The 24244-nt window shown below is 39.8% G+C and overlaps 1 protein-coding gene and 1 long non-coding RNA gene across 13 annotated transcripts in view; one reads left to right on the top strand and one right to left on the bottom strand.

The window, feature by feature from the left end:
- The window catches only part of TENM4 (teneurin transmembrane protein 4), a 750083-nt gene that overhangs the window by 507642 nt on the left and 218197 nt on the right, over positions 1-24244 (bottom strand). For 10 of the 12 annotated variants that reach the window (XM_039384003.1, XM_039384001.1, XM_039384006.1 and 7 more), the window contains one exon: positions 31-173. The exons of the other annotated variants lie outside the window; for them this stretch is intronic. The gene's annotated coding sequence lies outside the window, so the exon portion shown is untranslated. The remainder of the gene's footprint in view (positions 1-30; positions 174-24244) is intronic. 12 annotated transcript variants of the gene reach the window in all.
- On the top strand, positions 20326-22457 carry LOC113987284. The gene is made up of 3 exons (XR_003540448.2): positions 20326-21219; positions 21304-21463; positions 21880-22457. It is a non-coding gene; the product is annotated as an uncharacterized LOC113987284 (long non-coding RNA).

The raw sequence follows: 24244 nt of genomic DNA, 5'->3' as shown, positions 1-24244 counted from the left end.
AATCTAAAAAAACAATGATAGTGTACTTACATATTTCAGATCCTCATCTGTCTAAGAATAGAAAGCACTCAAGTCATGTGTCAGAATAACTCGTGTGGTCTCTTCTCAATCCCCTTTTTTTGTTCACCATCCATAAAAATCAGTGCGCCACTGCAATGGTCCAGCCATTCTCACTACAGAAAAGGAGCCAGGTGTTGAGTGTCAGATAAGACTGGCATGGATTTGTAAAGGTTGTTTGCATTGCAGCTGTCAGGACTGTACATGAAGGATCCCTTGTAAGTTCCAAGACCCAGATTCCCTTTACCTACCAAAGTACCTACATCAGAAGCCAGGCTACCATCACATCAAACAGTAACTGGTACCTGTCTTTATATCTGTATTGATATGGACAAGTGGATATCTACCTTCATAAATACAGGACAGCGATGCCCATGCTGCCTTCCTTAGGAACAGAGTTATAGCATGTTCCAGACTCGTTCCTACCCAATATACACAGGACATGCCACCATCCATTGGTGTCTTCACACATCAGATTTGGTCTCAAGTGCTGGATAGGGAGTACACTGAATGTGAGGTGTTTCAAGCTGAATGGAATGAAACTGGACCTAAGTTAGTATGTACACATATTTAAACCTGGAGAAAGAGAAAATATGTTTTTCATGAGACAAACCTCCTAACTACAGTTTTTCCCCTTTTTTACTGTATTTCATGCTTAATGCTTATAATAAAGTATATTTACTTTTTTAAAGATAACACTAAAACGTTGTAGCTTTTACAGACTTATATTGGTCTTTTTGAAGAAATTTAGGAGGTATGCTCCTGTGTCTGACACCTGGATAAGTGCAATTGTTTCAACATGCATCAACAAAATTACTATCTGTCCCATAATGCATATTGTTTAGACATTTTAACTTAGTAATGTCCTGAGTATTTCTTTTTTAGCAGCTCTATATTTAATGGGGACTTGAAGACAACTCTAAATTTTAGAGGCACTTAAATCTATATATAAGTTTACTGTGAAACATATTGGGCAATGTCACTCAGTTTAGTGACAACACTCACTGGTATAATATGTGGCACAGCAGTAAAAATGAGCTAGTGTATGATCTTGCTAAAGGCCAGCAGTTTCTGATAGGTCACAATTAGCATGCCCCTAAGTGTTATCAAAAAATAGCTTGAAAATTTGTGACTGCAGATGTAAGATGCAGTCCAGCTCAGCTGTCCACATAAAACTGTCCAGTGTCACTAGAGATGCCCTAGTTATTCTGATTGTCCTTCATCAACTGTCCAGAAAGACATGGATTTCCTGCAAATCCTGCATCTTCTCTGCCAGTCTCTTAAATAACTTTGGGCATCTCAAATGGCTCTGTGCATCCCAAATGTCTCTAAGTTTATTTTAAAACTAAATTGTACACTAAATCACAAGTTATACATTGACAACAGGACTCTGTGATCCCCCACCTCACTATTGCTACTCCCCATGTATAATGCCAGCACATCACCCCTTTCCACAAGTACTGCTTCAGGGAATGGGTTGCATAACAAGATCCCAATATTTTTGTATTGTATGCTATTTATGCACATGCATGCATGCTGCATCAGGGCTCACATTTTTTTATTCTTTAATTAATATTGCCATTTTGTAAAAATTAAAGCAATGGGAATCCCAAAGAGCTGTTATGTTTTGATTGTTAGGAGCTGACACAAATGGATTCCAGTAGAGATAATGCTGTAAATGTTGATCATGTTACAAGTTGGCCCACCTACTGTCACATCAGGAAAAAGAGGTTTAAATATAAAACTCTTATTTTTAACTGAGTTAATATTAGAAGTGAAGGAGGAGACATTCAGCTGGGATAAACATTCAGCTGATGTAAGTGGCACAATGTTGATTTACAGCAGTGAAACAACTATCAGAAACAGTATATCTTTTCTCCACCTAGAGCTCCATAAATGTATTTATAATACAATTTCAATAAGGAAAAGGAAAATCAGAACACAGAGAAAAGTTGAGATTATTCAAAGGTATCTGGGGAGTCCTGACAAACTTCTATGAGCAAATTAATGGAAATATAAAACGTGTCCTAGCTCACTAAACCGATTCAAATCCCTGAGCTGAAATCTGCATGTTAAATAACTACATGTTTTGTTTACAATAAGCAGTATATTCCAGACATAATTAAAATAAAGAAAATTGTTATTGGATACCTCTTGATGATAAAAAAACCCAAACAAAGTGCTCAAGCCTCCAGGGTATTAAATAAAAGTGTTTTTTATACTATACACATTCATTTATGTTTTCTTCTTGAAGTTGCAGTTCCTAGAGTACTGTAAGTTAGATTATTATTAAAAATAAGAGCAAGACCATCAGATTTTGTTACTAAATTGGAAATAGGAGTTCTGGTTTGGAATGAAAAATAAAGGGAACAAAAATGGTCTAATATTTAAAACTCACAATTCTAAATACCTTAATTTATCTTGGGTTTTAAATATTCTAGAGTTGGGCATTAATTTTGGGTGTCTACTCAATAGCACTTGGACTTTGTAATAAAATATAAACAAAATTAGGAGACTCTAATAAGTTTAACCCAGGAGGAACCTTACTTCTCTAAAAATCCAACTAAAGGAGCCAAAGTTGTGTTTTCTTTTTAAATTACTTTCTCTGTCTTTAGCTGAGGTGTTTAAAGACTCCATAATGAAGCATAGCACAGAGCACAGCACAGGAGGACTGAGACTGTGGGCTTTAGGGAGATTTAGGGCTGCAGAGCGGTTTGCTTTTTGTTATATTAACCTGCCCAGGAAATCAATTCCCTCCATAGTCCCCATGCCCAATCCCCATAAGTGGAGACATATGGCAGTTTTGTGATACAGAGAACACACTGTGGTAGTTTTATTGATACTGGGACTGCTTTTTAGCCAGTATAAGTCTTCTCCACTCAGCTATGAATTGATCCCATTGACTCTTGGCAAAGGGAGAACAGCCATATAGGTTAATGCTGCCCTTGCAGTCAGATTCCTTCTCTGAATTGCCCTCTGAAGGTGCCTCTCTTCACTGACTCCAGGGAGACTCGCTGATTAAATTTAGGCTACAGCTAACTTTTGGGCCTCTGCCGATTCAATGGGATCAATTTGTAATGGTGTGCTTTTCTCTTTGTTCATAATTTTCAGATGTGAGTCTATTGATAGAAAACCATCAGAAATAGCAATGAGAGTGGTGCAAGCTGTGCATGGCCATCGCTGTCTTATCATTTGGTCAATGATAACGTCAAGGTGAGCAGAGTTTCTTCCTATCTACCTCCCTCTTCTGCCTGTCCATTATCTATCTGAGGACAGTATTCATTAAAAAATTTCAAAACCCAGATCCCAACATTTCATGTTAAATTAACATGAAATTATTAATGAACGTGAATTACTCTGAGTGGGAGAGAGCTGTGGTGCATCTTGCAAGGACCTTGCAAAAGAGGTTTTTAGCTCAGATTCTTGGCTAAAGGACAAAAGGCGTTGGCCATGTGGCTCAACTCTGTGCACACACAGACACACGGAGATTGTTTCACATTTTCTCCTTCCCTCCTCAGATTTCTCTCTTCCAGCCATCAGCTTCTCTGCTAACCTTGAAACTGCTAGGGAATTCATTCTGTGGCTTGTGTTTCCTCCAAAGTAGAACTGCAGGACCTCAGTTCCTCCCTAGAAATTATGTCTCCTGGAGTCATTATTCCCTCTCAGCTTCAGACCACTTCCTGCAATTTCAGAGCCACTGAAAACAGCAGTTTCAAATGAGCTGTTAACCCATGAAGGCTAAGCCAGGTTGGATTCACTAGCATTCCTTTGATGCATTTTCTTTTCTCCCACTTTTATTTTCTCCTATCCCTGAACTTTAGTTGAATTAGAAACAAAAAGATTCCTCCTCAGACAAGTTTTGGCCCATTTTTGCAGACCTTATCATCCCCTGAACACTGTTTACTTTTCAGCTCCAGTTTTCTGCTGCAGAGTACTATTTACCAAATCTATCTTTCTTGAAAAATTCTGATGACCTGTAAAAGCTGAAATGTTAACTATCGAAACCCTTGGGTGTATCCACAAATGGTTATGTAAGGCTGGAGGCACAATGCCAGACTATCAGACGACAGACCCATTTATCATCAGTAGGAACAGGCACATTAATTGGCTACAATACCAGTACCGTCCTTCAGCATTAACAAAACTCTTCTTGATCCTCAATGTAGCCCCAGAACATCCTTTATTAAATAAGATAAATAATACTCAGGTCAAGGGTTGCACTGCTTCATCTAAGAAGGCTCAATTATTTATGAATACGTCCCTGACTAAGGATGCCTTTGCCTTGCAAAGAGGGTTTTTTGGTCTACTGACTAAATGTTACTATTCTACACATACACATCTTCTTTATAAAAGAACCAACAACAGAGGAACAGAAACGCATGAGTCCCGTAAACTTTCTGGACTGGGGGAGGGGGGTTGAACACTGGGACAGGTTGACCAAGAGGCTGTGGAGTCTCCAGCCGTGGCAATCTGACTGGATACAATCCTGGGTTCTTGTACCTGACCTGTCTTTGAGCAGTGTGTGTTGGACTAGATGATCTCCAAGGTCCCTTCCAGCCTCTGTGATATTCTGTAGTTCTGAGTCCATAAGATGAAGTCACACAAGTGGATTCCCAGGTTTCTGTTGCTGGCTCTTTCATGTACTCACGCAAAAGCCAAAATACTCATAATTGACCCCTGTTTCCATCTGTTTCACTATGCCAAGAGGACTTTAAGAGCCCTTGATGCCAATTTTTTTTGTATACTCACAAAGCCTGTGAAAAAGTAACCAGTGGCCATTGTTTAATATTGTACCTACAGAATTCCCTGTAGTTAAATGAACTTGTCTGCAAAATGGGAACTGTTTGACCCCCATATTGCAAAATACCATGTATGATTCCAGGCACACTGGGTCATATTTTTCACCATGGTTAGTCCAGAAGCAGTGAAACAGAACAATACCACTGCATCAGGATGGAGAAAGTAAAACACCGATAATTTTACTGCGGTATTGATCACACATTATAAGTAACAGAAGCACAGTGTTTCTTTCAATGGTGGCTTTCACCTACTTTTACTTGAGTTGCTATAAGTGGTTCTGTGACTCATTTAATGGAAGGAAGAGCTCAAAAGTAATACTTTAGTAGTATTTCATGGGACTCTGAAAGGACCATTTGGGTCAAATCCATCTTACCAACACAATTTCTAATTGATCCCGTATTGCTACCATGGCTGCACTTGATAACACACAAATTTTGATGTTATCAAACCCCCTCCATATAGTTTGTTGATCCCATCATAATGATATTTCCCCCCTCCTTTTATCACCTTTTGATCTTGATAAGAAGGAGATTTGCTTTTTCTTTCTCCCCAAGGGGATTGGGGACTTTTTTCTCAGAATGATAGAATATTTCCTCCATACTTGGAACGGAGCATTTTGTTTGCACACAGTACTGGGGAATTTTCAGAGCTGACACTATGTCAGGCTGGCATGCATGCTTTATACCTGCATAGCCAAAGGAACTGGCAGATGGTTGGTGACAAAAGGAGCATCCTATGGAGCTGCAGGAGAACCATCTCAACAGATCCTAGATTTCAGAGCCTGAAAGACACTCTGCAACAGCCCAACCGTAGCACTGCTCAGCATTCAGCCAGAAGCAAGGCAGGTGCTTGAAGCATTTGCCAGGATTCACTGATTCAAAAGTGGTTAGTCTCTCACATGGAATAAATCTGACAAAAGGATATGGAATGCTCTTGCAAAGAGATCTAAGGGCAATCACCTGCTTTAGGACTGCATCTAGCACTTTGTCTCTGTGACTTTTTGATAGCAAGAGGACAGATGTATCAAAAAATTGTCCCTTCCAGGTCTCAAAGCAGGACAGCCAGTGAGAATAAGTGGGAGCAATGAGAATACACAATGCCTAATGAAGTGGTAGCTCAAAGAGAAGATGTGCTACGGAATAGGTCTCATTTCTGCACAGATCTCCAGGACCACAGCATCCGCCACTCCACAGCATTTGGCGAAGACCGTCTTATGGGAGAGTGGTTGTTGATGGTTCAGTGCTACATAAACATTTGAGTTGTAACCCAGGCTGATGGGACTGGGGAGGAGGGAGACAAGATTGTTGAGCTCAGTATGTTAGACTTGTCAGATTTGGATAAGTTCTGCCCTCTGCTTGACAACTTCATATTTCATGTCATTCTACCTCTAGTAGGCAAGTGCCATACCTGGTGTTCTGTCTCCCATCTGAACTTGTCAAAAACCATATTTTTTTCCTGCAACTTTCCTTCCTCAAGCTGGTGGTAGACTGAGGAGGAAGCATTCAGGACTTCACGTCACACTATTATTTCATTTTGTTAAATCCTCTTCCCTGAAAATTTTCCAGTACCTGCCCCAGCTCCTGCTCAGAATTTCCCATGCTGCACCTACAACATATCAACATGATCCACAATTCTTACTGAGCAATGGTGAACCTGTCCAGAATATGTGAAGCCTCTTCCTTCTACAAAAGAAATGAACCATAGCAAAGATCATTGCAGCTAATCTGTCTTCAGACTCAGGAAGATTCTTCCGCACCTCTGCATTTCAGAAGATGACCTTTATCAGATGTAAAGCCTACAAATATGTTTTGACTGTGTAGGGCAAACTACGGATATAGGATTTGATGTACAAATGTAACAGCCCTTCTCCTACCATACATCAGCCAGTGCAGCATCGATGCAATGTCACAGAAAGAAAAGCATAGAGGGAACAAATGTAAAAATTAGTTTATAACTTGCCAGTGGGGAAGAGGAGACCAACTGAAACAATATATGTGGAAGGTCCAATGGAATACCATGGAGCTAGTCTCCCTAGAGGAAGGAAGGAAACCAGGAACAACATCATCTCTATAAATGCAAATATTGTTTAGGAGAGATGGTGCTTCTGTGATCAGGCCAAGAATGAGAGTTCTTTGCTGAATAAGCGACTGGGCTTGCTGGTGTGGAAAGCACTGTGCACACTGATGCCCTAGGGCATTGATTTCATGATCAGGAGGCCCTGAGACCTGCTTCAGTTTTCACATAATGAGTGGATTGAGTGCATTCATCAAAACTGAGATTTCAGGGCTCAAAGTTCAAAAAGCTACCAGAGGTGACATCATTTCCCTGCTTCCTCCTTTTCTTGTCCTTTCCAAAAACAACCCCACTATACTTTTTTTCTTCCCATTTTGAAATCTCCTGGGGGTTAATTATCTTTCCAGGATGAAAACCATATGCTATTTCATGCTCTTGCATAAGGTTAAGCTGCGTATGATGAAACTGATCAATTAAATCTTATGGGAAGGAAAGGGAGAGTGAAGTCTGGCCAGGAGTTAGTGTTCTCATTTACTGACAATGTAATCCCAGGTATCAGACATACAAAAATTCACTTGTCCACAAGGAGCAAAAAAGAGAAACTGCTGCCTGTGTCATCATAAAATTAAGATGGAGAACATTAAAGTGGGGAACATTAATGTAAACAAGATCGGGACTATCACTGCCTAAGACTAACAAGACCTGGACTATGGAAAGGTCATATTATTTAAAAACCAATTTTTCTGTGTGTTTGGGTTTTTTCACTTTGCAGCTTGAAGACTCCTTTGAACACAGCAGATACCCTGCTGATGTGCATTCATAAAATCCAGCCTGCTATGTGAACCTATGCCTGTCATTTCACTTTAGCATAGGAACAATCCTCTAAAATCTTAGTCTGATTTTCCAATCTATCTGCCATGCGAAGTTGGTTCTTATCATTGTGGATGGTTTTCCTTCAAGCTAGAATATGGATTTTTTTTGTGCAGATCTGGCAGGGATAAAAGAGACGAAGAGAAGACAGACATGGAAGCACTCCATTGAGTTTCATGCTTGTAAAATTCCGTGCATACAAAAATTGTAAGCAGAAAGATCTACAGCCACATGCAACCAGCTGAAGGGAAACAGTGACAATTAAACTAAGAGCTGTTTACAAGTAGATCCTTCATAACCCCTAAGCCAATAACTTAGTTGCCTGAATAACTTCCTTGTCAAAGAGCAACTTTTTTTTTGCCAGTGAAAAAGAAGAACTCTGAGAACGACTCTATCCACAGCTCTGCAGAGCTTAGATTCAACATAGGGTAACATTTCAGAGGAGTTATACTCCCCCAGAATCTAGCATTTGGAAAGTGTGTTACTGAAAAGAAATAAGCACAAACATACACAGATGTCTACTGTTCTGGCTTCAAATAACCCTTGTGGAGAAAGAGTGGTGTTTATATAGAGAGGTGTGCACATGTGTGGGCATGCATGGGAAAGCAGAGTGATCTTTATTTTTATTCTGAATCCCACCTAAACAAAGATCCTAATGTTATCCACTGGAATGAGGTAAGAAACATGATCATTTGGTTCCAAGACCTGTCTGAAACTACAGTTTTTGTAGCCTTGAATGAGCAGCAGTCAAAGGGATCAGATGAACTGCATTTAGAAGTGATGCAATGAACTGGTATGAGGGGAAAGTGCTTTTAGTGATCGATATGAAAACAGGGGGCTTTCATCTAACCACAGCAAGGACAGCAAAGAGGAATTTGGGCAATATAATATGGGATAAAAGGGTAGATATCCTCTTATTTCAATCTAAAGACTTAATGATGCTTATTAAAAGGTTGTTACTTGGTTTCATGGAAGAATTACGGTCCTTTACCTCTTAGAATGAATGGCCTGACAGGGAAAAACAAGGGGTTTTAAGTCCTTGGTCCTTGTTACGGAAGTGCTCATTTTTCTGTAACTTTGCCAAAAGATCAGCTCATGCAAACAAGGAATACACAATGCAATTCACCAGGAAGCACATTCATACTACAGCACTTGGGTAATAAGTTATTATGATTTGATTCATATAACAATTGTTGAGATTTGTGTCAATGTTACCAGTAAGTGAGAGCTCTGAAACAGCAAAGTGTTCTTATGCTTAAGAAAATGCATTGTGCCAAAATCAAGTCTGGAGGAGGCACAGTGAAGACAATGAACTTCCAGCAGGTGAGCTAGGCTGCACATTTCTGCCGGGGAAATCTTTTCACCACTTACTTTATCGCTGTCATTTTCTCTACGAATTATTGCTTCTTTGTCAGATTTACCTCCCCTTCCACTTGAAAACAGTCATCTGGAGAATAGGCCAGCAATAAAGAAAAACCTCCTGGAGGTTAATGTTGAAATGACAACAACAAAAAAGGAACTGGTCTACCTCTTCAGCTAGGGTTGACTGAACCACGCGGTACAGTTCAGCTACAAGAATTCAATCTGTTTGTATCTGAATATAACATACAGCACTGGTGTTCTGGCACTTGATAACAACAAAGTGTTTTGAACTTACAGTTACTAGATTTTTTTTAGACTACTAGGTGTATTTCAAAGCCTTATAGTTCTTCAGCAGTGACTAGAAAAGAGAATTCAGATGAATTCATATGTCGGAAAAAGTCTATTAATTAGTTTTTCAATTAATGTTAGAAAATCCCATATAGTATTTGAATATGAGTATAGAAGGTGCTGGCATTCCTAGAGTTCTACCGTGAAGAGCCATGGGGCAGAGATATGCCCTGGGAGACAGGAGACCAGAGCACCAAACTACCCTTCTTCTTGTCAGAAGTACTCACCAACTCCATAAACTGCCTTTTCTGGATTAAAGAATTATCTCCCACTTTTTTAGAATAAACCATGGGAGATTAGTTCAGATAGAATTACCTAAAATTAAATAAACTGGGCCAAAACTTTGAAAAGCCATGTTGCTCCTGTATTCCACCTGATGGTGTTTGCCTTACATATGAAATGTAACTTCTGAGTTAAATCTAACCAGCATCCAGAGGAAGCTTAGCAATCCAAGATGTAAATTTATAGAACCATTTAGGTTGGAAAAGAATTCCAAGATCACTGAGTACAAAATATCTTTCAAATTATAAAATGGGGGAAATGTTTTTAAGTTAAACACTTTCAGACATTTAGAACATGTGAGCACATTCCTTTAGAAATTAACATGACATGGAATCAAGCAATGATCAAATGAATGAAATCAAAGAGCCTTTCCTTTGTTGCATTCCTTGAAAAGTAATTTATGAACCAGAAAGTAAATGCACAAAGAATCTTAAATTACAACCAATCACACCAGGAAAACTTTGACACTCACTTCACACTACTAAATGGTTTAAAGACAGAACAACTGCAACAGGAGATCAAGTCCAACTTTACTGGAACAAATTCTGCTTTGAATTGTGTTGGTGCAGTGCCACAGAAGTCAATGACCTTAGCAGCTAATGAAAGAAGTCCACTAAATTTGTCCCAGTCAGCTTGACTGCAGAGCCCCTTTGCACATTCTATGAGCAGACTCTCGTTCTCTATTAGGATAAGTAAAAGATTTTCAGTTAAAATATAAGCTAATGAATGTGAGAAACACCTTTTTACAGCAAATCCTCCAATAAATAATAGGGACAGTACACTGAAAACTACAGACCAGATTTACATGAAGAACTTGATGAGCTTGACTCAAAGTCCTTTCACTATGAGATCTCTTCATAAAAAAGCAGATTTACTACAAAATTGTAGGAGGCCGGCAAACATTTTAGAGCATTTTTAGTGCCCCATGCAGTGGGCCCTAGTTATTGTTTGTGTGACTGCAGAGCAATCATGGAGCAGATCCTCATCCTTTGCCTCCTCTCCTTCCAGATCACATCTGATTCCAGCCTTCCTTCCAGATCACATCTGATTCCACCCTTGCCTAAGGCAGTGGGCTAAAGAAATTCCTCAGAGATGCTCACACCCAAAATTTATGGCATGGCATGATCCTGTCAAACACACATTTGAGAAATGCCTACACAAATGAGTTTATTTATTCTTTAAGAAAGAGATTCAGTTGACAAGGGAAAGGAGGGAGGCAGCGAAAATAACAAGAAAATAATAACTATCGTTATCCACAAATATTAAAGCAGATTAACAGATTATGAGATAAAAAAGTAAATTAATCTTTCATAGTTTAAGGTTCTAATAGCATTAAGGTTCTATTTCCTGTCAACTAATTTTAAGTTAATTGCCATTAATTTTTCAAAGCTAAGTAGCGAAAGAAATGAGATTCCTGTATTATTTGCCATACACTCGAGTTGTGAAGGGAGTCTAATGTAAAAAAAATGTGGTGAAAAAGTCTCATCACAAGATAATTGAAATTATGGCTAGAAAAGGTTTACTAATCCATACCCTTGCCACTGCAATTTCCTCTCTTCTATGGAGCATCCAATGAACTATCCTACTCAAGAAGGTTTAAAAGTGATTCAGTGATTTAGAATTTTCTGTTGTTAATTGACTAAATTATGTTTTTTAGTGAAACCTCTCAGCAAGTAATCTGTAAGTACTGTATATTGTAAATCCCTACACAATTAGAAATATATTATACATTAGAAAAGCATTTGAGCTCAGTGCAAGGCACAGATATGATGATTTCTTTTCAATGCAAATAGTTCACTGCTTCCTTCCAATTTTTAACATTGAAGCTGTTTTGTTCAGTAAACACTGAGAAGCTTGTTCACAACCACCTTCTTGTTATATCCAATTTAGGTATGTTGAATATTTTTCTTACTGTGTTTTCCATACAAGAAAGCAGTCTAAATCAGCCTTTTCTACTTTTATCTTGATGTCTCAAGAAGTCATTAAATCCCAGAATGCTTTGGGTTGGAAGGGACCACAAGGATCATCTGGTTCCAACCCTCCTATCATGGGCTGGGAACCTTCCACTAGACCAGGTTGCTCAATGCCCCATTCAACCTGGCCTACATTACGAGTTCCGGTATTCACAAAGTGTTTTGTGTATTAAAACTCATTTTTTTTTGAAAGACTGTATCACTATTGCATTAACAAAAATATAACAGGGTAAAAGTAAAAAAGCCTGTGCAATGAAAGTATAAATATTAATTTATTCTGCTGAATATAGATAAACGTGTACATGTTGCCCATCAGCTAAAAGCCTGTAGTCAATTCCAAACCCTCTATGTTAAACCACCAATAGAAGGTGGCAGAAAATCATGAGGTGATAATGTTGATTCCCCAGAAAAGTTCAGAAAAATAACTTTGCGCAAGGTCATTATTGTATATGTTATACAGCCAGCAATAAAGCAGTGACACTCACGGGATGCCTCAGGTCATCAGATGCATGAAATGCACAATCTGAAAACACAGGTTATTGTATTTCATTTAATTTAATTTTAATTTAAAAAGGTATTTGTACAAATGCCAGAACAAATTAAGTTCTGATTAACTTTTGCTGCTGACATCCCCTTTTATTAACATAAATGTCTTCCACCGTATACTTGAGAAAATTCTTTAAGTCACACTGCAGCAGGAACTTCTTCCTGCTTTGCAGATCAAATTTTCTTTTGTTTAACATAATCCCATCATGCCTGTCTTTATCACCTTGGGATAACAGAAAAAATCTTTTCCCTTTATCCTCTGAGAGTAGGACTTTCTGTTTCCTACCAAGTCAGGTTGTTCAGCCCCTTAATGATTTTTGCTGCTGTTCTCAGAATTCCCTTCAATTTGTCAACATCCATCACTATATTCAAGGTGCAATCTCATCACTGCTGTATAGCAAGAAACTCACCTCCCTATGGACAAAGGAATGATGACTCTGCACGTACAGACTGAAATCACAACATCCCTTTTTGTCATCCTCTAGCATTCCAGCATGCATATATCATTTGCTGTCTGCTAAACCCCCAAGGTCTCCTTTGACATTTCTGTTTTCCAGGTATCTTTGTCTGACTTAATAACTGTGCTTTAGATTATTTCCCTCTAAGATTTATTAGCCTATATTTTTCTAGGTCAAATCTCATCCTGTTACTTGAATCACATATTTATGACATGTCCCATTCTCCTTGCACTATTTTCTGGTAATTAAATATAGTTTGTTATTTTGAGGTAAAAGTTGGAAGATCCTTATTAAGATTTGGATAAGATTTGATCAGAGTATTTCACTCATTTTATCCTTTTATGTCTGTCTTGCCCTGATTCTACTGTGTGCTACATTCTTGGTCACTGCTGGGACACTTTTTTATCATTGTGATTGACTCTGCAGGTACCAAAAGGCAGCCCTGTAGCTCTCTCTTATCATAGAATCATAGAATCAGCTGGGTTGGAAGGGACTTCTGAGATCATCAAGTCCAACCCTTGATCCACTACCATCATGGTTACTTAGACTATGGTACTAAGTGCTACATCCAGTCTCATCTTAAAAACCTCCAGGGATGGAGAATCCACCACTTCCCTGGGCAGTCCATTCCAATGTCTGATTACTCCCTCTGTAAAGAATTTCTTCCTAATATCTAACCTAAACCTCCCCTGGCACAGTTTAAGACCATGCCCTCTTGTGTTGCTGATAGCTGCCTGGGAGAAGAGACCGACCCCCACCTGGCTACAACCTCCTTTCAGGTAGTTGTAGAGAGTGATGAGGTCTCCCCTGAGTCTCCCCTTCTCCAGGCTAAACAACCACGGCTCCCTCAGCTTTTCCTCATAGGACTTGTGCTCAAGTTCCTTCACCAGCCTTGTTGCTCTTCTCTGGACCTGCTTCAGCACCTCACTATCCTTCCTGAACTGAGGGGACCAGAACTGGACCAGGTGTGGCCTCACCAGTGCTGAGTACTGGGGAAGAATCACTGCCCTGGACCTGTTGGCCGCACTGTTCCTGATACAGGTCAGGATGCCATTGGCCTTCTTGGCCACCTGGGCACACTGCTGGCTCCTGTTCAGCTTCCTGTCAATCCAAACTCCCAGGTCCCTTTCTGTCTGGCTGCTCTCCAGCCACTCTGTGCCCAGCCTGTAGCGCTGCATGGGGTTGTTGTGGCCAAAGTGCAGGACCTGGCACTTGGCCTTGTCGAACCTCATCTCATTGGAATCAGCCGAACTCTTCAGTCTGTCCAGGTCCCTCTGCAGAGCCCTCCTGCCTTCCAGCTGATCGACACTCCTCCCCAACTCAGTGTCATGTGCAAATTTGCCGATATCCTTATCCTTGTATGTTGTCCAGTAAGAAAAATGCAACCCTAACTTTTGGTATCTACAGTATAGACAATTCATTCACTCCTGAACCAGTATAAGGTCTTCTACAGTCAAAGGAATTTAAAAATGGACATGTTCAGGTTACACTCTGGAAATATTTGTTTCAATGGACATGGGGAGAGTTCAGTAGACCTGGCTGTAAATATGTAAACAGTCGCAGACAACTGCAGACATCTTCTTTGACTGGTTTCATGATTTACTCTTTCATTTTTTTCTAACTACTAAAATGTTGTCATGGGTTGACCTTGGCTGGATTCTAGGCACCTACTAAAGTCACTCTGAGTTGGGAGAGGTCACACAGGCAAAACAAACTCAATGTGGGGTTAATACTAAAATTTATTACTAACAGGATAAGATCTAAAAAGTGAGAAATAAAACAGTCTTAAACACACTTTCCACCCATCCCTTCTTCCTTCCGTGTTCTCCCTCCCCCCCCTGCAGAGGGCCAGGGAGACAAGTCCACACCCTTGAGTAACAGGTCTTCCAAGACTGCTGTCCCGTAGGTCACTCTTCCATGGGCTACAGGGGGACAGCCTGTTCCACCATGGTCCTCACCACGGGTTACAGGGAGGGGCATAACTCTGAGTCCTTCCCCTGCTCAGTGGGGTCCCTCCCACAAGTAACAGTCCTTCACAGACCTCTCCAACATGGGTCCATCCCTCAGGCAGTAGTTCTTCCATATCTACTGTCCCGAGAGTCACTTCTCCATCCTTCCTAGGATGCAGTCCTTCATAGGGTGAGCTATACTGATGTAGATCCCCCACAGGGCCATGAGTCCTACCCGGGAATAACGTACTCCAGCATGGATTTTCCTCTCCACAGGCCACAAGTCTCTTGAAGGACTCCGCTCCATCCTGGGCCTTCCACAGGGGGTAATGGCCTTCTTCCATGCATCCATCTGCTCCAGCATGGGCTTGGCTGGACTGCAGTGGGCTGCTCCAGCCCTGGCCCAGCTCGACTCGGCCGGGGGGGAAGGGAGGGCAGTGCCTGCTGGCAGGGGCCACTCTGTCGTCCTGGCCTAGACCGCAGGGCGCTCCCCCACAGCCCTCACAGTTCACCTTGGGGGCTTTGGCACTGTCGGTGCTGTGTGGCTCCTCAGGCAGGACAGGCTGCAGCACAGGCTGCTCGCAGGGTGGGCCCGGGGGCTGCAGGGCCGCTCTTCACAGGGCCCCATGCCCCGGCTCTGGCCCCAGCCCCGGCCCTGGCCTCCCCTTCACAGGGGCCGCCGGTGCCTGCTCTGGGCTAGGTGCCGAGAGGCCTGGGCTGGGATGCCGCCGCCTTCCCTTCCCCCCCATGGCAGGGGAGGCGGCAGGGCTGGCTGGAAGCTTCGGTCAGCTCTGCCGTGGCTCAAGAGATTCTTCTGTGCAACAGCCTGTCCTTAAATATGTTATCACAGAGGCGTGATTATTGGCTCCCCCTTAGCCAGGAGCAGGAAGTCCCTCCTATAGCCAGCTGTCATTGGTTTCACTGGGGGGGAGACTTCTAGCAGCTTCTAACTGAAGCCACCCTATGTAACCCCCCATGCTACCAAAAACCCAGCCACCTCAAACCATGACAAATGTAAAAGCATAAGACCTTCTTTAGATTTAGTTCACTTTTTTCCACATCATAAATTTTTTCATCTATGTAAATTAGGATCATTTGTGATGATCCATGTTTAACTGTGAGTTTTACCCAGCAGTAAAAAGAGTCTAGGCAGTTAAAGTAGCACACAAGTGCTATATCCTTTATCCAATTTTTTAGTAACCGATCTAAGGAATTTATACTTTCTTTCATTTCAAGGTCTGCAACAGATGTCTTTCATCCTGTGTTAATGTAATCTGAAGTATTCCATTTTCTGCTATTCATTATCAAATTGTATCTCAGTGATATTACAAACACATAAACCTATTCATGATTTCAGTGTATAGCGGTAATATAAAAAAAATGGAAACAAAGCAACACAAAAAAATAAACCACCCCTCTCACATATTTGCTACCTTGAAAACTTCTGTAGGACATATTTCTCTCAATGGTACACAAAAGAGTCTCCAAGTGTTTCTTGCATCACTTCATTATGAAAAGATCAGATAGTTTACCACAACTACAACTGCAGCAGCCCACAGTTCCACAAATTTTCAACTTCATTAATCTATTACAAACTGAAGAACTGAAAGTTAAATTCTGATTATAACCTGGTTTCTCAAGCACTGCCACGACATAGTCCCTGAATCCTATCAAACCTACCAAATATGAAGACACTTTCCCCCAAATGATAACGTACATTAAGTTTATTTCAACAAGAGAAACCTCTTTAAGTTTTATTATAGGAATAGCCATGAATTTTATTGTTTGTTTAACAACATGGAACATTCCATAAAGATCCGAAACCTTAATTACATTCTTCTGTCTAATCCTCCAGGGAATTAATTGGAATGGCATATTAAACTCATTTTTTCCCCATTTTTAGACATGGGTCTTCTGTTATCCATTGCTATTTCCCTTACTTTTTAGAATGAGTCAAATACAATGTATAAAGTAACTACAAGCCAGTGGGATCCTCTTTCTCACTAATCTCAAAATTTTATATTTACAATATAAGCTGCATATCTTTTTAACACTTGAAATGTTTTCGTAGATGTTCTGGTAATAGCCACAAATAACTTATTAATATGTGGTGCTAAAATGACTATGCAGTAGCAATTCAGTGGGTTTATTCCCTCCTCGTCCACCACGTTGCTATTGATTTCAATGATAATCTTTATTGTATAGCTGCCTTTGCAGTTTCAACATGGATGCAAACTAAACTCCATTCCTGTGCATACCTCCTCAAAGTAGCTGTTTATTATGCTCCAAATCACTGCACCAGTCTGCAGTGCAAGAGGTTGAATATCTATCAATGAGTGCATCATTTCAAGAGGAAGTATTTACCCAGCGATAATCAGGGGAAAATTATTCTTTTAAAGCATCTCTCATTCAGAAACGTTGGAAGTAACCTGTTTGACTATGAGACATCTTGTAATGTTTGAAAAAAATCCCTGATATAAACCACTGTATGAGTCTATGCTAGAGTGACCTTCAAAATGAAAGATACACAACCAAGTGAAAGTAGTGATGTCCATTTTGTGTATTTAATTATAACTGCAAAGCAGCTTTAATGACAGACAACAGCATCCAAATGCAGGTCAGCAAATCTCCTCGAATTAATTAACAGTAGAATTACTGATAGTATCTTAGGAACAATGATTTTATTAATGGAAGTGATCACTCTGTAGTAAACTACCTTAATAGTTCAAAATATTCTGTGTGAGAGCAAATCCCAGAATCTGCTTTTGGGTGGTGTGGGCAGTCATAGAATAGAATCACAGAATCATTAAGGTTGGAAAAGACTTTTAAGGTCATCAAGTCCAAGCATCAACCCAGCACCACTGCCATGTTCACCATAAAACCTTGTCCCAAGTGCCACAGCCACATGTTTTTTGAACACTTCCAGGGAAGGTGACTCCACAGAATGTAGATATTCTGTGAAGTATTTTTTCCTAATATCTAATCTAAACCTCCCCTGGCACAGCTTGAGGTCATCTCCTCTTGTCCTGTCACTTGCTAACTGGGAGAAGAGACTGACACCCACTTCACTATAATCTCCTCTACCTAGTTATAGAGAGTGATAAGATCCCCCCTGAGCCTCCTTTCCTCCAGGCTAAACACCCCCAGCTACCTCTGGCTTTCTTCATCAGACGTGTTCCATCTCCTTCCCTAGCTCTGTTACCCTTCTCTGGACACACTCCAGCATCTCAATGCCTTTCTTATTGTGAGGAGCACAAAACCAGACACAGGATTTGAGGTGAAGCCTCACCAGTGCTGAGCATGGAGGGAAAATCACTGCCTGGTCCTGCTGGCCACACTATTGCTGATCCAAGCCAGGATGACATTGGCCTTCTTGGCTACCTGGGCACACTGCTGGCTTGTATTCAGACCACTCAGTCTGCCTTATGAAAATTTTATTAAAGGGACAAGTTTTTCCAAAGTTTGGCTTTTTCTCAAGGATCTAACTTCACTGGAGACTAGAATAAAGGCTGTGATGTCCCCTAGGACTAAGAATCAGGCTGGATACATGGAAAGAATATGCATAAGGGAGTGTGTGTGGTCTTGTGTGATAGAAACTCCCATCACCAGCATGGTACATGAGATATCAGGAACAGACTCCTCAGGGAAGTGGAGGAGTCACCGTCCCTGGAAGCATTCAAAAACTGAGTAGATGTGACACTTTTCAAAACAGTTTAATGGGCACAGAGGTGTTTGGTCAAAGGTTGAACTTCGTGATGTTGGAGATATTTTCCAACCTTAAAGATTCTATGATTCTATATCATCCCACAGAAAAACGCAATATGAATTAAATTTCTGACAGAAGAAGCTGACAGTTTTCAAATGAATGTTTCAGAATAAAACATAAAAGATGTAAATGTGTTAGTGCTTTTAAACTAGAATAATTAAACTAACTAGTGTACTTAATGTATTTTCCCGTTCCTGGAAGTGTTCAAGGCCAGGTTGCACACAGTTGGATAGCAGGTGTCCCTGCCCAGGGCAGGGGAGTTGGAATAAGATGATCTTTAAGGTCCCTTTCAACCCAAACCATTCTGCAATTCTATGATTCTACTTGCACTCTTTTATTAGATAGCAGGATGTGCTCAGTATTTGTAGATTCTTGTTAAAAAATGTACGTATCTGTAGACAATATTTTTCTTTTAAGTACAAACTCTAAATATAGTTGTTCTTGAATAGTCAAGATTAGAGAAAATTCTTGAAGACTAAAGATTAGAGGCCTGCAGTAATCTTTATGAGTGGTTCCAGGAAGCTTTGAAACCACCCTTAATTTGGATTAATTTGGATCTTAACTACCATGGTTTCTCCATATGCTAGCAAGAAAATTCCTCTTCCAAACAATGGTGTCTCAGCTTTTAGATGATGAGTTGATAGAAAATTATCTATTTTCCTAAAAGGAAGTGGCAAAGCATAGGTGGTTCTGGATGGAGCACAGCATCTGGTGAGAACATAAAAGTATGGAACAATAAATAAAGAACACCATATCTTATTCAAGGTGGAAATGAAAGTGTAAGGACAGTTTTTTGCTTCTTTTTGAATGTTTTCACCTTGCAGGCTAAAAATAGTTTTGGATCAAATCTGCATTTTATTTTCCAAATATATTTTAAAAAAATGAGTAATTTTTCAATATTTATTACAACTTTTCTATGTTTTTTTTTTCCACGTGAACCAAAAAGGAAGAAAAAAAATAAGAAATAATTAACCCAGCAACACAGACTTTTGCAGCTAACTGAAAAAAAAATTGGGATGCCAAACAATAAACCAATAATATCAATAATTATTTTAACAGACACTATGAAGTAGGCTTGCAAGTGGGTGTCTGTTGCCATTTCAAACCCACAAAATACAGGGTGCCAGTAGTGCTGAGAGGAAATAAATATACATACAACTTCTCGGCACTGAATGGTAATTGGTATTTATTACATTTAAGCTCATTTTATCTGACTTTTCATTTAATTGTACTTTGCTTCTCATAGAGTGCATTATATTAAATATTTACTGTCTTGGTTAGGATGTCAAGGCACACTTTACTGTCTTATTAGATTACTGAACAGTAGTTCATGTAGGAATTTTTTAGGGTTGCTGAAGGTGGAGTATTAAATGTGATGGGGTGAAATTAGAAAAGGAAAAATATAGAAAGTTAAACTAGTCATATCCAGAAAACTCTAAAACCATTTCTAAGGGAAGAATAGATATTTACTTTCTTCAGAATTTTTTCAAATACACTAAATGGACTGACAACAGCTGTTCAGTAATAAATGGTCCTGCACGGAAAGAAAAGATCACGGTCTTTTTTGATAGCTAAGTGATCTCCTGCCATAAGCAGTGGCCTGGGAGTCAGAAGACATTTTCCCAGCTCTGCCACTGACTTCCTTTGTAACCTCAGTTGGCTCACCATAGCAATTTCACTTTCTCTTGAGTCTCTTTCAGAGTCTTAAATGTCTTAAAGTAAGGTCTAACTCCGAATGAGGCTTGTCATTCCTGCAAGGTAATGTTATTGTCACGTGATACAATGCAAATAATACAGAAATGGTGTATTTTCTAATAATATTCACATGCTTTATCTTATACCACCTTCTATTACATTTTTTTCTCCCATTTTATTTTGGCAGGATCTAAAGGAATCCAACCACTTACTTCGAAACTTGCACCCCTGGAAAACTCTTGATGTTAAAAGAGCTTTACAATCTACAGGTGAAATGATCACAGCTCTCAGAAACTCATCCCTCAACCTTTTTACTCTAGTCCTTTGTGACCTACCAGCATCCAGCATCTGAAGAGGTCCTTCACTTAACACCTCTTTTTCACAACAGGAATAGACATAACTTTCTCAGAGATGGATGTTCCAGCTCTGTTAGTCACTGGGCTGCTTCTATACTTGAGCATTGAGAACCATCTCTAGAAAATGTTTTTCTTTCACTCTATTAATGATACAAGATGTCCAGATGATTCCTGTAGGAATGACTGTCCTGGGTTGGACCAATGACTCATCAACTCAAGTGATCAACGTGGACTTCTAGGAAAACAGTGCAAGAACAAGCAAGCATATTGAAAGCTATGTCTGCTGAATATTCTCCCAGACCCTCATATGTTGTGACTCAGGGACTTCTTCAGTCAGAGGAAGATTCTGTGATTAATAGTTTTCAAAGGATGTTTCTCCATGAAGTTGTTTGAAACATCCACAGCCAGCAAGATAATGAATCTGTAGATGGCTAAAGTTAGAAACAAGCAGCTCAGTCTCTAAACCCTGTACTTTATTGCTGTTCTAGAGCAATTTTTTATTTTTACTCCTGATGGCATTGTATTGTCCCCTTTCTTTCCATAGGAAAAGAAAGTCATGATGTCACAGTAACTGTCAGCCTGAACACTATTCAGAATGTGGGGTATATCCCTGCGGCAGGCTAAATCAAGTGGTCAAAGAAAGCAGTGTAAGTGAAGATCATATCCCAGAGAAGCTGTGGATGCCCCATGTGTGGAAGTGTTCAAGACCAGGTTGGATGGGGCTTTGAACAACCTGGTCTAGTGGTATGTGTCCCTTCCCATGGCAGGGGGATTGGAACCAGATGATCTTTAAGGGCCCTTCCAACCCATACTATTCTATGATTCTAGGAAGATTAAAGGCTGGAGGAGGAATTGAGGGATAAGAGGAATGAAAACAAGATGCAGGTCCTTTCTACTCAACAAATAACCATACTCTCTAGAAGTGGCTTGGAGCCAGGACTTTGTTTCAAGTGCACCTCTGAACTTGGCCCACCACACTTCCCAGGAGGTTAATTGCATTAAACTACTCCTAATATTTTATTGAAAATTGATAGCTTGTTCTGCTGATCTGTAAACTCCCACTGCTTGCAGTAGCTGTCTTTTAAATCATGAGCTGGAGCCTTTCCCAATTTTCAACTTCTAAAATCTACCCAGTTGTCATATAACTACTGTTTTCTCTCACACTTGCTTACAATAGGCCTGTTTTATGCTTTTTTATTTTGCTGCTGTGGATTTATTTTGATTTCAATGGATCACTGTTATGGAATGAATAATATTGTCAAAACATCAACCACAATCCCATTTCTCATCACAAAACTTCTTGGAAAACAGCAGTACACTTCTCCTGTCCTTCTGTGAACTATTGGATCAATTCTCACTGTGTTTTCTCCCAAATTCAAATTTCCAAATTTCCTGTGATCATAGAAAAAAAACAATAGGAAGGCCTTGATGGAGAATGAGAGAAGGATTGGATCTTTAGCCACAAGAGGAATCAAAATGTCATGATGAAGATTACAAATGTCATCTTCCTACACGCATTTCCTATGGTTATTCTGGGAGAAGAGAGAGAGAATGGGATTTTCTCCAAGAAGCTCCTTTTTCCTTTTTTTCATTTCACCTTGAGTTCAAAATAAATCAACAGAAGATGAGGTCTCCACTGTACACTCTTTACTGCGATGCTTCTCAGATAGTTTTCTCATTTGTTAATAGAATCATAGAACCATTAAGGTTGGAAAAGACCTTCAAGATCAGCAAGTCCAACCTTTGACCAAATACCACCATACTAACTAAATCATATGGTGAAGGTTGAAATTGATCTCGTGATCTTGTTGCACAGATTTAGGCCAAATACTTGCTTGATGGAATGGATTCTGAGTAGGGCATGGCAAGGGTCTTAGTGCTGAAGACCAAGAATATCTGTTGCCGAATACTCCCGGAGCAAGCTGGTGACAAGACCGAGGATAAGGCACCCTGTGGGGACTAAAAGTAATACATGGAGTAGTGAGGAGGAAAAAAAGTGAGATGCCAAAGGCAAAAAAAAAAAAAAAAAAAAAAAGGCAATACTTTTAAACTGCCAAAATGCCCAATCAGTTGTAGTTCACAGCTCTGTCAGATACTTTAAATCCACTTCCCACTGTCAAAGCTGAAGTGGAATCTGCTCAGTGCTCAGCATTACTTTTCATTAAAGAAAGTGGCTGCTAGGAGTACAAGTTGCAAGCAGGCTTTGGAGGAGAAGATGAAGGGAGAGAATCAAGGAAATCTCAGATTGAGAGACAGAGAGGACTAGAAAAAAACAGGCTTGATTTTCCTCTCACTTAAAGCAGTTTTACTTGTTAAAACTCATCTGATTTCAGAAGAGCTGCCCCATATTTTCAGCAGTGTGAGAACACAAGACCAAGTATATTCCTGGGGAATATATTTTAAATTATGTGCCATCCATGTATTCTTTTATCTGGCTTTTTTGTTAGCCATTTTCACAGGAAAAAACACAATGAGTAAATACATTGCTTTATAAAAAAATATAAAAAGAAATAAAACAAACAACACGTTTCCTCAAAGTTCACATTCACAAATGACTGATATAATAAAAAACTTCTGAATTTGGATTAACGTTTTATACAGGTGATGACATATGGCAACAGTATGTTTATTAATATGTCCCCTCTAAAATCTGTAATTCTCTCCATAATGTGGTGACTGTCAAATTTCTCATTTTGCCTTATCTAACAAGAAATCTCAACGTATTTGCAATAGAGAGGTCCAGGAAGTATCAAAATTTTTGAGTTAAACGTTATGGTCAGATAACCCAGCTGAATCAGTTTTAAGGGCAAAGCTTTTTTTATGATGCTTGCTTATTGAGCAGCCAAGTACCCTGCAATCTTAAAGGAGGTTGTGTTTACATGTGAAAGCATGAAAATGACTATCAGGCAAAAATATATATCAACATTGCATAGCCTGGCCCTTGACAGTTGAGGCTATGGCCAATATATTACACACAGATGTACATTTTGTAATGCTTTCATTTAAAAGGTTTAAGCTGTTTCCAAGGGGACTGCTCCAGCTCCCAGACAAACGGCCGCTTGACAGCTCTCCTAGTGCTCAAAGCTCTCATGCAATTTTGTTCAATACACAAAGTGCCAGACTGAAGGAAATTGCTGTTCCTCATCTGATGTTAAGTGATTGGCTTTCTATCTTCATTAAATGTGTGCTACTCGATGCCTCAAAGACATTTTACTTTGTCCTGGAACGTGAACTTTAGCAGCTCTGTGAAATACCCAGAAGGGCTCTGTGGAAATAAGAAGGAAAATCCTAAGTCCTGCCTGCCCATGCCCTTACCCCTGTTAAATCGATTAGAGATTGGATAGATCAGATGTTGTCTCACTAGATGTACTGAGTTAGTCTTAAAAGTTAGTTTCAGAATTCAAATGAGATTCTATTCCCAAAGACCCCAATCTCATCTGCAAGGGTGAATTAGGAATGGAGAAAAAGGAAAGAGTGGAAAAGAGAGATTTTGTCTGTGAGGATGGGATTTATACATGATTGCTTACAAAATTAAGGCAGTAATTGGGAAACATTGGTGGTGTTTGTGACTGTAGACTTCTCAGGCTCATTAAAGTGCCAGGTGCCTTCCCTCTTCACTATTTCCAATGAGAACCCTGATACATAGATTCATAAAAAATGGGGTTCAGCCAAAATATCTGAAATCACACACTGATCGCATGTTGGGATGTGAGGCATCTTTCTGGATTTGTCTTTGATCAGGCACAACAAAGAAAGGGAGATTTGTCTC

The sequence above is a fragment of the Pipra filicauda genome, unplaced genomic scaffold (genome assembly GCF_003945595.2).
Source record: "Pipra filicauda isolate LSUMZ 115617 unplaced genomic scaffold, ASM394559v2 scaffold335_size1511353_pilon, whole genome shotgun sequence".
Lineage (NCBI taxonomy): Eukaryota > Metazoa > Chordata > Aves > Passeriformes > Pipridae > Pipra > Pipra filicauda.
This window is presented reverse-complemented; position numbering and strand designations above follow the sequence as displayed.